This window comes from Mus musculus, chromosome 1 (genome assembly GCF_000001635.26).
Source record: "Mus musculus strain C57BL/6J chromosome 1, GRCm38.p6 C57BL/6J".
In the NCBI taxonomy this organism is placed as follows: Eukaryota; Metazoa; Chordata; class Mammalia; order Rodentia; family Muridae; genus Mus; species Mus musculus.
The window spans coordinates 15,408,034-15,421,087 of record NC_000067.6 but is presented as its reverse complement, the minus strand read 5'-3'; the positions used below and the strand labels follow the sequence as shown (position 1 = coordinate 15,421,087).

At 40.1% G+C, this 13,054-nt stretch overlaps 2 protein-coding genes across 3 annotated transcripts in view; both read right to left on the bottom strand.

Annotated features, from left to right (window-relative positions):
* The window catches only part of Kcnb2 (potassium voltage gated channel, Shab-related subfamily, member 2), a 436,827-nt gene that overhangs the window by 302,664 nt on the left and 121,109 nt on the right, over window positions 1-13,054 (bottom strand). The window lies entirely within an intron of this gene.
* The window catches only part of Gm51415 (predicted gene, 51415), an 81,177-nt gene that overhangs the window by 34,726 nt on the left and 33,397 nt on the right, over window positions 1-13,054 (bottom strand). Inside the window, exon 1 of the mRNA XM_030243928.1 lies at window positions 1-13,054. This exon is cut by the window's left edge and continues 34,726 nt beyond it; it is cut by the window's right edge and continues 33,397 nt beyond it. The gene's annotated coding sequence lies outside the window, so the exon portion shown is untranslated.

Below are 13,054 nucleotides of genomic sequence, written 5' to 3'. Positions count from 1 at the left end.
GAGAAAATTAAGGGTAAGGAAAGGTTAATTAGCTTGAGCCATAGTCACAAGAGATGTTCTTCGGAGTCAGAGTCATGTCTGGCTTTGTCGCCTATGCCCTTCTCACCAGGACACCATGTCATGTTAGCTTTTCCAGCAAAGAAGGGCTGTCCACAAACAGGCTGAGTAAAAAATGTTCCCAGAGTGACCATGGATGGAGGCATCTGATACTACTTAATAACCAATAGCTTTTGTCTTCACTTTTTTTTTTCTTCTGGTAAAATATGCCCACTATAAAAATGAACACTTAGGTGATTTTTAGGTGTGGAGTTTATTAAGCACTTTGACATTTCTGGGAAACCTATCACCACTCTCCAGTTTTACAATGTCCCCATCTTCTCAAATTGAAATTTTACACTCTTTACAATTTCTTCCCTCTCCTGTCTCACTCCAGGACTCATAGCCAAGAGTGGAGCTAACCTATGTGTTCCATGTATCTGTCATTTTGTGCCTAGGCTCTATCACTTTGCAGGGCTTCAGTATGCAGCCATCTCACAGGGTGCAGAGAGGGCCCTGACATCTTAGCCGACTTACAGACCCCACTGTGCCTGAATCTGCTACATTTTGTCCATCTGCTCATTTGATGATTCACATTTGGGATATGGCTATCTTTCTGCTCTTGCAAATATGCTGTTATGAATACTCTTATCTGATTCAGTCCCTATTTTCAGGTCTTTGGAGTATAAATCCAGAGATGGAATTGTTGGATCTCACAATGATTCCATGTTTAAATCTTTGAGGACTTACAATTCTGTGTATATATATATAAAATCTGCATAGTTTTATGTTGCTAATGTACCACATAAGGGTTCTAATATCTTCAGTAGCATCTGATATTTTACTTCTTCCTTAGTAAAACTTATTTTTAAATTGAAATATACCAACCACACTGTATTAAGGGTTACAGGAATTCAAAGTACTACTAATGGATATAAGACCCCCACTGTAACAGGGAGCCAGTTGTGGTGGTGTGAATATACTTGTCGCATGAGAAGTGGCACTATTACAAGGTGTAACCTTGTTGGAATAGTTGTGCTCTTGTTGGAGGAAGTTCATCACTGTGGAGGTGGGCTTTGAGATACTGTGCTGGAGATCCACTCAGTGGGGAAGAGAGAACCCCTTCCTGTCTGCCTGCAGAAGACAGTCTCCTCCTGTCCGCCTTCTAATCAAGATGTAGACTTCTCAGTTTCTTCAGCTCTGTCTGCCTGTAAACTGCCATGCTTCTTGCCATAATGATAATGGACTGAACCTCTGAAACTGTCAGTAGGCCCCAATTAAATGTTTTCCTTTACAAAAGTTGCCTTGGCCATGGTGTGTCTTCACAGCAATGAAACCCAAGCTAAGACACCAGGTAAGTTTTATTTCAGATTTCAGTTTCTTTTCCTTAAGCTCCAGAGCATTGAAACAAAGACCTTAAAACTCAACAGAAAACTTTAGGAACCTTAGAATCAGTTTCCACTGAATCAAAAGAGGCCTTCCTGACTGTAAGAGCATTGCAAACAAACCCCTTACTACAGTCGGAGTGAATGGTAATAGGATCAGCTCTCAGTTTATCTCAACTTCCCAGAGCCCTGTGATAGCTCCAGAACTCTTTCTCATAAGGTTCTGTGGGCCTGTCGAGTTCCATTAAGCCACCCATAGTTCATATGCCTTAGCATGTTGCTAACTGCGGCTGTGGAAGGGCAGCCCATTGGTAATTTGCTGCAAATGTGCCAAAATGGCTATGCTAATGAGTTTGTAGGAGATGAGTTAACAGAGTTCACTCTTATAATTCTGAATCATGAAAATCCACAGGATCTGCGACTATCTTCAGTGTTCTTCTAATTCATCTAATTCACTTAAAAATAGCAATTTTGCACACAATTAACGTTCTAGAATACTCCTGATTACTCAATTAATACTGTTTTTAGCCTACCTTGAACACTTATGCTGGAAAACACTGCATCTGACCTTTTGCCATGTCCTTGGTAAGGGATGTATGGGCCTCAGGGCTATCTTGTCTCTTGCTACATCATTATCTGTTTTGTTTTAAGACAGTATTTTTTATGTAACCACCCTGGCTTTTCTGGAAGTTGATCTGCAGACTATGCTGGCCTTGAACTTACTTCCATCTGCCTCTGCCTTTGGAGTCCTGGGATTAAAGGCATGTACCACCACACCTGGCCCAGTTATCTATTGTACATTAATGCTGTCTAAAAAAAAAAAATAACCATTCAGTTTCAAAAGAATACAGCATCTGCGTATCTAGCTCAGGAGTCCACAGGCACTAACCTGGCAAAAGCTTTTCTGTCCAGGCCTGCGATTTATAACTTGTTCAGCTGTCTATTGTCTCTAGCTCACTTGGGCTAGCCACCATTCATAAGATGTGGTGAGCTCAGGACGGCCTTGCACTTCAATAACTTCCCGTTGCTGTGGTTAGGGTATAGGACCAGATAGGCAAGTCTCTTTCCAAACTTTTACTTGGGGCAACAACTGCTAACTACGCATGGCACACCAAACTAAAGGGGAAACTGAGATTCAGGAGCTGGGGTGACAAAGTCATGTGAAAAAGGAAACTGAACACAAGGAGGGTGACAGATGAGCCACCAAAGCCAGCAGGCTACCACACACTGCTTACTGTCTGTAGGCAGTCATGGGACTTTTATCAGTTTTTTGGGGAGAGATCAATATCTTCTGGGCCCAATCACATGATTCATAATAAGCAATTACCAGTCTGTTATTATTCCAGGGCCATAAGAGCCATTAGAATAGAGATTCTTAAAAAAAATCTAGAACAATTAATTGACAAAACAGTGAGGATTTACAGGCTATCCTGCTCAACAAGGTAGTGATTTGCAGCAGTCATAATATAAATAAAACATATGGTTTGGAATTTTCTACATTCATACTCATTCCCACATCAAGGTGACTGCATCTATTTTATCCAGTAAGTATGAATTATGCATATCCTTGTACAAAATGCTGTGGTACACTATCAGGAGAGTAACTGATACCTTGTCAAAAAGCAGCAAGCTACAGTAAAAGCCCACCTCTATTTCAGGTTAGATTTGTCTAAGGTGTACAGAATGTCTTTCAAATAAGTTTCACTCACTGAAGAAATCTCACAACTCTGGCTTTTTTTTTTTTTTTTTTTAAATACCACGGAGTATAGAATTGAAGTGCAGTTGAAAGCATTTACAGTAATAGATGAATTTAAATTGAAAGGAGGTTGTATACATTTGGGACTAAAAATCAATTCTTAGTCTAGGATAGGTGTGTCATTGTGACCCTGCAATGAAGTAAAGAGGACACAAGACAGGCAAAGGCCATCAAGCAGGAGAGCTGACCATCTCAGCTGTTTAAGGGTAGGTGGTTTTTAAGGACTTTTGAGACTTTTTAAACCAATGGAGAGAGAAAAGGGGCCATGATAGTTTCGAGAGGCTGGATATGATAAGAACACAGAATGATTTAGTTCAGCAGAGTCTAACAATAAGTGAGAACAGGCGATGGAAGATAAGTCTTCCAGAATGATCATGCCTGCCTTGCCTATGGCCATGATAAGGAGTGAAAGTATCCACACATATTTTTGCAGACATCTTGTTTCAGAGAAAATCATCTTACCCAACTGCCCTATGAAAGAAAAAAGAGACAGACAGAGAAACCTGTAGGATATTAAAGTCATTTAGATAAAAATAATATGATATAAATTATAGATGGTAGGAGGAAGATAGGGACTCTGAAATCTGGGGCTGTGAACTAGAGAGGAATAGTCAAGAATCCTGTTCCGTGACATAAAATAGTCAATGGACGTTCTCAAATTTGTGCCAAATTTTCTACTGAAGTGAATCTAGCCCAAATCTAGGAGCAGTGGACCCAGGCTTGCCTGTTATATAGGCAAAATACCAATAAGTGCAATGGGAAACTCAAATTGATTTATTACTGATATGATAAATGAGGGAGATGTGGCAGCTCCCTCAAAGATGTTCACTGGGGCTCATCTTTGATCAGCTTATATTGTTTGCCTGGGTGGTGGAACACAATCTCAACTTTTTTTTTTTTTTTTGGTTTTTCAAGACAGGGTTTCTCTGTATAGCCCTGGCTGTCCTGGAACTCAGAAATCCGCCTGCCTCTGCCTCCCAAGTGCTGGGGTCAAAGGCATGCACCACCACGCCCAGCGTACAATCTCAACTCTTGAGAATTAATGAACTCTTCCAGTTATCAACAGAAAGGAGACAGAACCCAGACCCAGAGAGGCAGAAACAGTGGTTCATATTGTCCAATGCCCTTACACCATGAATGAGGAGATTCAGAGAGCTCTGGTCAATAATGCAGCTAATCAGGGAGAGACTGAGACCAGAGCCTGGCTCTTCTCATGCTCCGAGGGGGTTCTCTGGGTGACGCTGCTTTACATGAACACTCAAGCTTGTACACATATTTAAGACTACACTTCCATCCTTTGTATAGTCAGCAGACTGTCTAATACCAAATACACTACACAATATCTGAGGGCTGGGAGCAGTAGATAGGAAGAGGACAGTACAAAATAATGCAGAAAGTGGATGCTTGCGCTATAAACAAGAGCTGGCTCCTAATATGTCTAAGACCTGCTGTAAGAAGACAAAGGTTTGGACTGAAATAGAAAATGTGAAATTGCAGACTTGTACAACTGTGATTTATTTAAAACTACTCTAGCTCTTGAACCTCTGTACAAAAGCTGAATGAAACTTATGTCACATATCTGTGTCACTGTGAAAGAATGGATTTAATTCTGAATATTGCCACTGGCAATTAGAATTTTTTTTAAACTTCAAAACTGAAAGAATACTAAAAGTAACAGGTCTACTTGTATTTTGTGGTTAGGAAAGTTCTTTTTGATGAGGTAACATTTAGAGAAAGGTGCCTCTAATGAGGAGGAGGAGGCACCAAGGACCAAGGTCCTGAGAGGGAAAGAGCTTGGTCTACTGTAGGATCTTCCAGCTGTCAGGCCACAGGGGCAGGCCTAGGTTGTCCAATGTCTTCACCTTTCAAAGAACAGTATGATCATTGACCAAGTGACTACAGAACACTTGGAATACTCAGCCTGAAAGTTAGCTTTGTCTACTGGGCTTATGGGTCATACTAGAGTGTTTATGCCAACAATTCGGGGTAGAAAGATCAGTGGCCAATGTCACCCTTGTGCATACTGTGTGCCTATGTGACCAATCTCCAATGAGACCACTGTTTCCAAGACTCCAGAGTTCTTGACTGGCAATGCTCTGTATGTTCTCACACACATAGTTTCTAGGAGGCCACACTCTTTGCTAGGGGTTACCTGAAGCTCTTGGCTGCTTCCTCTTTTATATTAACCTTTGTGCCTTTTGCTTTGTTAATTAAATGTTTCTTTTTGCCATAGTAGCTTATAAATATGATTTAGTAAGTTTTCTAAGCTTTGTGAGTCTTTACAGTGAACCACAGGGGTGGTCTTGGGGTTCCCAAATAGTCCCTGAGTGTAAAGGGTAGTAGTGATGGGAAGATTATGGAGTCGGGTTTTAAGTTCAACAAGACTCCACGGAAGGGTTGAGGGGGGCTTTATGTAAGGGGGAGATTGAGCAGTTGCATCTCATAAGCATCTGCATGGCTGCTGTATGAGGAAGGATTAGAGAGGTATAAAGATGCAGACAGGAGCTCAGTGTATCTATCCGAGATGGGTTAGAGTAGTGGTTTGTACTGGGATGGGGTAGCTGAGGTTAGGGCAGCATGAGATACATGTGGGAGTTCGATAGTGTCTATGAAAGGAGAAAACTGGTAGCAGTACTACATGTCAGGAGAATGGGAACACAAGTCACCAGTGGCTCCCATAGGAGCATCCTAGTAACAGCACTACTCACCAGGTAGAGGGTGGTGTCCTGAAATAGAGAGGTGCAAATGAAAGGGAGATTTGTGGGACATAGCTGAGAAGAAACTCAAATTTGCATACTACATGTAAGGTGTGTGTAAACATCAGAGTGAACAGACTAAAGGGTGAAAGTCTGGGAGATAAATATTTAAAGCCATGATAATGGACCTTAGCACTAAAGAGGTTCTGTGCTGATGAAAGAGCAGGCTCAGATGGAATCCCTGAGGGTTTAGTAGCTAGGATGAGGAAGAGGCAGCTTAGCACACAGGCTCGGGGTTAGAGGGCTTTTGTGACTTGATCTGGCCATTCTAAAAAGTATACACAATGAATATTATTTCCGATCTTCATAGACTCAGACCAAGTAATACAGAACATAATAATCTATCTAAAGTCACTCTTTGTGTGTATTATTTATATATCCTCCTTTCCCTTTCCTTCCCTTTCTTTTTCTTTCCTTCTTATCATTCATCGCCCATCTCTGTCTGTCTGTCTGTCTGTCTGTCTATCTTTCTTTCATCTAATCATTGTCTTTCTCCCTCCCCTTCCTCTCTTCCTCTTCCCTTCTCTCCCTCTGTCCATCGTTCCTAGCACCCCCCTCTCTCATGAAAGAATACAAATATTTGGCTTTTAAGCCTGTCTTTTTTTTCTTTGGATTTGTTTTTGTTTGTTTGTTTTTTTTTTTCTTTTAGGCAGGTTTTCTCTGTGTAGCTCTGGCTGTCCTGCAACTCACACTGTAGATAAGACTAGTCTCAAACTTGGATATATGCTTGCCCTTGCCTAACTAGGTGTTGGGATTAAAGGTGTACCAGCTGATTAATCCTATGTCCTTTCCTGCTCTCTTTAAATGTCATAAGTAGAAAGAACAACAAAATAAGCAAACAACACCAATGCAACAGCAAAATAAACAAAAAGATATATTATTGAAGAATTTCTAGTAGTTATAATTTCTATGACTGAGTAAAAGGAAAAATTACTGAGCTGTCAAAATCTTTCTATTCTATGAAGGCTGTAAAACTGTTCACAGCTCAGACAACATGCCAAATAAATCATAACAGCATAAAATTTTGGTCCCTAAACCATTCATTCAGAGTCGACTCTAAGCTTCTGATTACAACAGCGAAAACTGCACCAGATGCTGAAGAGGTGTTAGAGCGTCATGGTTATTTTCTTCATGAAGAACGCAAAAGCATCCTTTATTCATGTATGATGTATGGCAAAAGTTATTTTAAAAAAACGGGGCCAGCCCTTTTTCTATTTTTAAAGCAGGAATAGTATAAAGACCAGCCCTAAAATGTATTCTTTCTGGTGGACACAGATAGCAGTGACTGCGCTTGGAGGGAGGAACCAACATATCCCAAAACTCTGCATGCATGAAATCGCCATTGTGTTTTGTCTGTAAAGAAAAAGAAAAACACTGAAGGTGTTTGTAATTCATTTTGATCAAGTTATTTTGAAAACAAATACTGTTTTACTAAATGAGAAAAGAAAACAAACAAATAAAAAACTAAAGAAAATAAATATGTAAGCACTGTCCCAGTCAGAAAACTGTGGCCTATCAGCAATGTGTAAGTGCAGGGGATGCTAGCTCCTGTCCACAGGACCTGGGAAGTCATTCTGTTCTCTCCAAGTGTGCTCAGCTCCACCTTCCCATTGTCAACACCATCCTCATCGTGGTAACCAGTTCATTTTCACAGTATGGCAGCTGGCTTGGAGGGGAGGATCAATTGTGTTTAATGATTAGCTTGATGGGAGACAGCTAGTCTGTTTGGGCTGAGTCTGTGGTTGGTTTTTAGTGAAATAAAACATAATCATCTGGATAGAACTAAGCTTTGGCTGGGATAAATGTAATCCTTCAATGCGGGGAAAATAAAAAACCAACCAAACAAACCATAAATGCTTAAAGGGGAACCTGCCTGTTAGTCTTTGCAGTGATAAACTGCAAATGATTTTGATTGCCTACTCATCATTTTGATTTTAAAGGATTCTTGCTAGAAGTTTAACAAGGGTTCCAAAAATACATTTATATTGTCATCATGTCTTTCTTTTTTAATGTTATACTTATGCATAAGTATTGTGTGTACATGTGCATGTGTGTGTGTTTGTATATGACTCTATGCACATGTGTTGCGGTGTTCTCAAACATCAGAAGAGTGTAGCAACTCTTGGAGCTGGAGTCATTGGCATTTAGGATCTACCTGATGTGGGAGGTGGGAACTCACACCCTGTTGAAGACCAGCCTGTGCTTATACCTCCTAAGCAGTCTCTCCAGCACCATCAGCTGAAATTTTGATGGTGTTACAAAGGATAGCAACAGGCACTTAACAAAATTTCCATGTATCTTTTGCTTCCAACCCATTCTTTACGCACACTACCCACCTCCATCTTCCCAACTGCCTGAGGACAGAGTCTAGGATACATCCCTGTCTTCTACCAGCAAACCCCACATCAGTATCCTGGTATTTCTCACCAGCTCACTTCCAAACCTCTGCATCCTTATTTGGACCATCACCACCTTCATATGACCATCTCCATATCTCCTCTACCCCGAGTCAGGAAGGTAACTCTAGAAATCATATTCAAAGGCCCGTTAAATCATGGCCAAAATGTGCTTTTGCCAATAACTTCCCAGGTCATAGAAAGTATCTGAACCCATGTGTCTATAAGGTTCAAGCTTCTTGTATGTGCATCATGTTTGTTTCATGCTCCACATTCTTTTCCTCCCTCAGCTCTCTTTGTATTTCATCTTCTCTTTTCCTATGCTGTCTGTTAACTTCTGTGTTGTAGACCTGATTTGCATCCATAACATTTTCTGACTACATTATTTCAAATTTTAACCCCTGATGACTCTGTTACTATACATCACTTCCTTTGTCGCAATTATTGTTTAACAAACTCTGAGTTAAAGAAGGTTTTCTGAGACAGTACCATATTGCCCACACTAGTCTCAAATATCTCTGTGTGTGCAAGAATGATCTTGAATACCCGAGCTTTCTGTTTCTACTTCCCAAGCACATGCATGTGCCACCAAAGTATGGTTTTACTTTCTCATTTTGTCTATTTCTCCCCCTAGAATACAGCGCTAGGTGTGTTAATCAAGGTTCTTCAGAGGAAAAAATTTAGTAGGATGTATGTAATTATAAAAGAAGATTATGTAGACTAGCATGGCCAATCAGAGGCTGTCTGTTGGCTGGAGAGCCATAGAACCCAGGTGCATAGATGAGAGATTGGAATCCTTGGATGAGGTGCCAATGATACAGCCTCTGCCCAAGGCTAGACATCTGGACTCTATCTGGAAGACTCTGGCATGTGTCTACATCAAAAATCAAGAAGCCAGAGCTCCAAAGAGGAGACATTTTATTTCTGGAGAAAATATCTTAAGGAGTCACTGACATTGCTTAGCAAACCTATAAAGCTGCAGTTGCTTTGTAGAAGTAATTCTCTAATTCAAGTATTTGAAAAATGAACAACAAAAATACAAATATATGAAAATGTATTTATTTGTTTACTTTTACTTTTGGAGATTATATTTTCCATCCTCCAAACTCTCCTTACTCTCTTTCAAATTAATGGACTCTTTTTTCTTTAATTGTTGTTTCTCTCTCTCTCTCTCTCTCTCTCTCTCTCTCTCTCTCTCTCTCTTCCCCCTCTCTCTTTCTCCTAAATATATAAATATACCCTGCTCAGTCTGTCTAGGCTAATTTACTTATACATACATTTTCAGGACTGTCCACTTGGTGATGGATAACCAGTTGGTGTGGTTCTCCCTGGGAAGACTAATTTCACTTGCTCCCAACATTTCTTCATTGCCTGTAGTTCTTTGTCTAGGGCTGAGGCCTAGTGTCATTAGTTTTCTCAGTGTCAAGCCTGCCCACCCTTTCGGTGTGTTCCAGTTACACCTCTCACTATGCTGATACATCTTGTGTGGATATCTTCACCTGATTTCAATTTATATGGATCTAAGTTACTCATCTCTCGTTACTTTTACTCTTCAGGAGTGGTCATACTCAATTATAGCATAGATAGACACAAATGTAGAATGCTCTGATTTAAGTAGGATGGGGGAGTGAAGATAGAATTCAACTGACTGGCTTGATACCACCTCTGGTATTCTCAAGGATGCACACAGATATAACACAACTTTGTGGCTCAGTGAATCCATGTGAAAAATGCTCACCTGAAAATTACTTGCTTTACATCTTCTTTAACTTTGCCATGAAAGATGTTTCTCAAAGATGGCTCTGAGTCCCCTTCTCACTGTTCTCTGAGGCTACGTTGAACATAATGTTCCATATGCAGCCTTACCTCACTAATCTCTGATGGGTGGTGTCTTCTCTCACCCATTCTGTAATGTTTTGTTTGATTAAAAGCTTGGGTAGGAATCAAGTGTGGACCTTAGGCAACTTACAGAGCCCTTAAAAGTCTTGGAAAGTGCACATATAAGAGCTGAAAATAGAAGTACTTATGTTATCATGCTATTATGAGGTATCCAATATGAAACATAAGGTACTCCATGAAGAAGATAGAAATATCTCATACTTATCAGCTAATTAGGCCATGCCAAAGGACAGTCTACAACCTCTTGATATATTTCAGTTCCCATCATACCAAAGCCTTCTGTATCATTAAGTATTTCACCCTAGGAAAAAAGTCTAGAAAGAAGTTCTTGCTCATAGGTAGGCTGTATGTCCTTATAATGTGACAACTATGAAATTCCATTTGGTTTTGCCCTCATTTTTAAATGTGGAATCAGTGAGAAAAACCTGGATTCCTAGTGAACTCTCATATATTCACTCCCCCTGTGCTTTGCAAGGAAGGATAGACACAGTTTAAGAAGAGGCTGGGGACATTACTTTCTGTGACTTTTGTGGACAGGGAAAGTCCCCAGGCTGAAGAGTAAAGTATTCAGTCAAGAAAATGAGGATTGTTGGCCAAAGTCTTAGGCTTGCAAATTCTCTACTACAGAGATGCCCAACTGTCACCCCTAGATTGGTCTTAAAGAATGACATTAATGTCTTCAGTTCTGGAGGCAGGTAATCTGGCCTTAGGTAACTGAATTCCCAGCTCATCACCCATAGCCTTTGGTAGCTTCAGTTCAAACTGCAACACCATATAGAAGAGTTGACTATGTGTTCTGATATAGGGGAGGTTTGGAAGAACTGTTCTATTTCCCCATCTTCCACTGAGTTATTAGCGGATTACCCTCTATTGGCTTTGTTTCATGTAGAAAGGTCACCATAGTCTTTTGTAGTCTGTTAAGCGTCTAGGGGACTTGAAAACCTGGGTCTTCCATTGTATCAGAAGTTCACAGTGCTTGCTCTGCATCATATGAGCCCTAGAGATCAGTGCCAGTAGGCAGAAGTATATCTATGCACCTTAGAATAGGCCCAGAGTCCCATAGATTGCCATGAGAGTGGCAGTATAAGAATATTTTACTCCAGGTAAGAATATTTTAGGTCCAGATAAGAATATTTTACTCATCAAATATTGTCATGCTAAATGTGGTGGAACATGCTGAAAGTCAGAGAATCAGGAGGTCAAAGGTCAAGGATAACTTTAGGTACACAGTGAGTCTGAAGCTATCATGGTTTATATGAGACTGTCACAAACAAAAGCAAGCAAATGCCTATACATGCATGTAGGACAAGTTACTAGAATTCTCAGCCTTCCAAGACTTAGCATCCTTAAGACAGAAGTTAGAATCCTCAGTTCAACTTTGATAGAAGCCAGATATAAGAACAAAATATTAGGAACCCAACAAAGAAAAATACTCTCTGAGGTCTTTAATTAAAAGCTTCAAATCTCTAAATCATTTCTGTAGTTTAAAATAGAGATGTTAGGAAAGGATCTCAAGAAGAGAACTCTAAACATTGAAAACAAAGAAAGCTAATGGCTGAGAGTGCAAGAAAGATCGCATCATCACAAGATGTATCATCCTACATGCCACTCAACCAGCTGAGATGAAAACTCTCTTCAGCACACATCAGAAAAACAGAACTGCAGGCAGCACCGTGAGGGCAGGCGACAGGAAGCAGGATTCTGCTTCCAAATGAGAATGAGGCTTGGAAGGGCTGTGACCAAACAGTACAAAATGAGCTAAAGTCTTTACAGGACAACTTTAAATGTCAAAGTCAAAGGAGGCCTCTGGAGGACTTCTTCCCAAAGACCAGAATCTTCCTTGAAGAAAAGGACAGTGGCTGGTGGTAGAGAATGAAGAACTCTTAGAATGGAAATCCAAAAAAGGTTTCGAGACCCCTGTGATGGAGCCAAGTCAAACAAATATTTTAGAAAATGAAAAGAAATCACATATGTAGTAAATTAACTGAGGAAAATAATTTATGCACTTCATCTCTAAACTGTGAAAGCTATCTTGCAATTAGAAAAACATCAAAAAGAAGATAAAAAAATACTAGTAGAAACTTCAAGTCCTATTTCTACTGCATTATAAAAAAAGAAATGAATATTCAACAAAGATCTATTGAGTCGAACTCATAAAAACAGAGGCAAACGTACCCGTGGCTGATGACAAGATCAGTCATGCATGTAAAAACTAAAGACAAAATTCTTTCAGGAAAAAGTCAAATAAATCACTGATTATTATCAAGGTTAGCTCATTTCCCTTGAAAGAAAAACTCAGAGTCACCATTTGAGAGCTGTTGGCTGAGAGAAACTCCAGTAACTTATATAAAGGGTCACACTAGATAAAACTTATCATGGAAGTGCTTAAATGTTTTGGGAAACACATTATGTCCCTGATGTCAGGAGTGGGGTACATTGGGAAAACATGAAAAGACCTCACAGAGTCTTTGAGTGATGATTTCCCCTGAGGAAAGAATTCTGGTGTTGGTATCAATGAACATTTCTTGGAAACCAAATGGCACTCATCCAAAGTCAAGGTTGAAAGACAGGCCCACTCTATGAAGCTGCCTCCATTCTCCAGAACAACTTTCTTGGCTTCCTGATTGTCTTCAGAGACAGCAAAACTTTATTTTGATTTAACTCTGCACCTCAGTGGGGATCCTCCACCTTCACTTCATACTCCCATGAAAAGACAGATATCATGGAGAGCCCGTAAGAGGTATCTCCTAAAGTAAGCTGGGTAGGTTTTCATGGCTATTCTTGACAGAAAGGACAGATCTTCTTACATAGGGTCTTCCCTGGTCT